The sequence below is a fragment of the Ipomoea nil genome, unplaced genomic scaffold (genome assembly GCF_001879475.1).
Source record: "Ipomoea nil cultivar Tokyo-kokei standard unplaced genomic scaffold, Asagao_1.1 scaffold3226, whole genome shotgun sequence".
Lineage (NCBI taxonomy): Eukaryota > Viridiplantae > Streptophyta > Magnoliopsida > Solanales > Convolvulaceae > Ipomoea > Ipomoea nil.
The window spans coordinates 439311-442942 of NW_017619654.1; the positions used below are offsets into that span (position 1 = coordinate 439311).

Sequence of the window (3632 nt, forward strand, 5' to 3'; positions counted from 1 at the left end):
GTTTTTCATTTTTTTATTACCTACTACTAAAACTTACTAATCCATTGTTTTATATACAGGAAGCATCTATAGGAGTAGAGGTTAATAGTCCTGCCTCTATGCAGCCCTCTCAACATGAACCTGATGACACTGTGGTCAACTCCTTAGCTACCAAAAGGTCACTCTTGGATGAGTTTTCCTCATCCAAAAGTCGCAAGAGAACAACAGCCCCCAACATCAAGAAGGAAAAGACAGCTTGAATGAACTTCTACTGTGGAAAAAACAATTGTTACTGTTTTTCGGATGTAGACAATTTGATACAATGTTTTTGTGACCTCTGCCTGATGGATTTTTAATTTGTTGTCCTACTAATTCAACGGCTTTATTTTTTTTGTTTGCTAAGGTTGAAATGCTTTGTTTTATTTATTTTTTTTTTTGAATGCCGCTTTGTTTTATTTGATATAACTGTGTTATGATAATATTACATCTCAAATTGACATATCGTATTAGAAAATGTCTTGCTGTTTTCTTCACTTCGATTTCAGGTGATTTTCCAGAAATGGTGTAGAAGGGAAAACCAAGTTGACAAGCATAGGAACAAAATGTAAGGCCTTAAAATCTAACTACTGCTAGGTATTTGTAACATGAACCTACCAACAGTGTTGAAGTTTGCCAATTTACATAGTTAGAGTTTTCATTCACCTAGACTCCCTATTTTCATACTTTTTCTTTTCAGGTGTGTTACAAACAAGAATGATCCACTCACAAGTCATTAGAAAGAAGGGATCTGGGACAAGTTTTGTATATCACTGATCTGTATTTTGTTTTGTAAAGTGTACTAGGTTAAGTAGTATACTTATACTATTCTGTAAAAATGCATGCTTTTTAATCACATGCCAAGTTTCTAATAAAAAAAACATTAGTATAAGTGCAAATAGGCAATTAAGTAACACACATCCCATGCTTTTTGTATTACACAAGTGTGGGCATCCGATTAAACTTTAATCACGTGCCACAACAAATTTTATTGAACATTTTTATTTCAGTAAACTATGGGCATTAGATTTTTTTTTCATCATATGCCAATTTTTTGGACAAAAAAAGTTAGTAAAGAATGCAAATATGCAATTAACTAACACAGATTACATGTTTTTTTGGCACATAGGCGTATTACAGTCAAGCAAGAAATTTGAGGAAAATAGGCAGACTAGAATACAGATGCTTCTGAATTTAGTAAAGTATTAACTTATAAGATTTGGTAAAATGAAAGTAATACAAACATTTAAGCAAAAAAAAAAAAAAAAAGACCACATTTCCTGAGAATAGTATAAGTATTTCTACTTAAGCATGCAAGCAATACATTTAATTGTATGTAAGACATATAGGACTACAGTTACAGCTATACCACTTAGAATTTATTTTTATATAGATAGTAAGCGTACCTTAATGACCTGCTAAACACTGAAGCATTCTCTCCACATAGATACTTTCCCGTTACTTTCCAGATTTGCTAAACATCACAAAAGCATTCCCTCCACTACAAATACTTTCCCGTTCCTTTCTAGATCTGCTAACCCTCACAAAAGCTGCCTCTCCACTGCAAATATTTCCCCGTTGGATTTCCTGTGCAAGTATAGAAGTCCATAGTTTTATATAAGTATTAAAACTCATCACTGCAACTACTGAAGTATTTGGAAATATATCTGTCTAAAGTACTATATTCAGTGTTACTTCATAAGTCTTTCTTAAAGAATGAGAATGTAACAAGTTATGCAACATTGAAAGTTCAAGTGGTCGACCAAATAATCAAAATGAAGCCTAATATATACTGTGTACTTACGTTTATAAAGTGAATAAAAAAAAAACAAATGCTGTAATTCCCCTCAATTAAAGGCAGAAAATTATACAAATTTACTGACTAGAGTATATTTGAAAAAGACTAATTTTCAGTTTGTATAATGTAAAACAAGTACTAGGATAAAATTCAATCAAAGTTTGTCTCACTATTGCTTTAATCTGTGCAATGACCAAAATTACAAAATATATACCATCATGGGCATAACAACTATTGAAAATACACCAAATCAAGTATATAATGTGAACCTAATCTGTGAGATGAACGACCTTCATTCTTCGTCGTCTACATGCTTGCTTTTGGGTTATTATCTGCTCTCAAATGCCTCTAAGTCATCATTTATTTGCCTATATAAAAAAATGGAACACAGACATTATAGCTTCTGTTAATAACTGCAAACAAATTTTTTTTGGTAGCAAATTAAAAGAAGTAATTAATACAACATAGAAGGTGTGTGAAACTAACAGTTACTCATTGTTATTGAAAAAAACAATGATTTGGATATTAAATACAACAAGTAATTTTTACTATCATTACATAGGATAAAAAACCCTTCATTTCCAGTGCGAATATCAAGAAATCAAAACAGTTAAATTACTTCAGCAAAGCAGTCAGACAATTTCATAGCTCATACAACACATTATATTCATAACTTCTGTTTCAGCAAAAAAAAAATAGACAAGCTAATGAGGCAGATTACCAAGTCAACTATTCTAGGCATCAAAAGGAAATCACAGGAAGAAAACAAAGGTATTTTTGAAACTTATCTTTTTCAGAGTTGCAAATCCCGCTAAAATGAATTCAACAGTCTGCTTAGCTATTTTGTATCTGCTATAGATTGCCTCTCATTGCTCCAAAGTATTGTCCTCTCAGTTTATATGACAAAAAAATTGAACTAGTTAACCAAGTTGTATGTTTAATACTACAATTACATGTTTTACAAAATGAAATTCTAACATTATATATACGAAATAGTCATAGTTCTATAGATTAACAGTAAAACGAAATCAACTTATAACCACAGCTAATATGAATCATTCAATTCTGGAATTAAAGTTCCAGAAATCATATCAGTTTATTAGACAAGATCAATGTGCATGCATAGTCGACTAGAGTATAACATTTTGTATATAAAAACACTAAAAACGAAAAAACCCTAACTGCAATGTTGAAAATACAACTTTCATTCTAACCTTGAATGAGATCAGTAGCTTCAATCTAGGCAGATTTCAACCTCAAATCAAGCTTGATTTCAAAAATCGAACCCAGAAATGACATAGTTCAGACGATATAGGCATAGGCGAGTATCGCGACCTAGACGCGATTTGATAATAAATGTACAAATTCTGTGGCCGTGAAGAGATGAAGGCAAAAGAATCATAGTAGGATGATGTAGGTAGAGGATTGAGAGAGAGAGACCGTGAAATTGTTGAAGAGATTTCGAGCTATGAGATCTGTTCGGACAGAGAGAGGAGAAGGCTGTCAACGCTTCTCCTCATCTTTTATCTCTTCTCAATTGGACCGAAGAAAAATAATATATATATATATATATATATATATATATATATATATATATATATATTGTAATGTTCAGTAATTTATTTCATAAGGTTAGGTTGTTTTATAAAAATTACAAATCTATGTTCTAAAATATTAAAATAAGTTATGTTATGTGTATTTAATTTATAAAATAGATATTTATGATATATAATATTTAATTATGGTTTTATTCGTGGTTCACGGTCAATTGTGGTCCAAGGTACACAACATTTTTTGGTCCATGGACCACCATGTAATT

The 3632-nt window shown here is 31.2% G+C and overlaps 1 long non-coding RNA gene across 2 annotated transcripts; it reads right to left on the bottom strand.

The window, feature by feature from the left end:
- Positions 1-1476: 1476 nt before the first annotated feature.
- LOC109168734 lies at positions 1477-3244 on the bottom strand. 2 transcript variants are annotated; one of them, XR_002052123.1, is made up of 3 exons: positions 3028-3244; positions 2104-2181; positions 1477-1602 (listed from the first exon to the last, which is right to left on the bottom strand). It is a non-coding gene; the product is annotated as an uncharacterized LOC109168734 (long non-coding RNA). The 2 variants fall into 2 exon arrangements; XR_002052122.1 differs by having other exon boundaries at positions 2083-2181.
- Between the last annotated feature and the right edge of the window lie 388 nt (positions 3245-3632).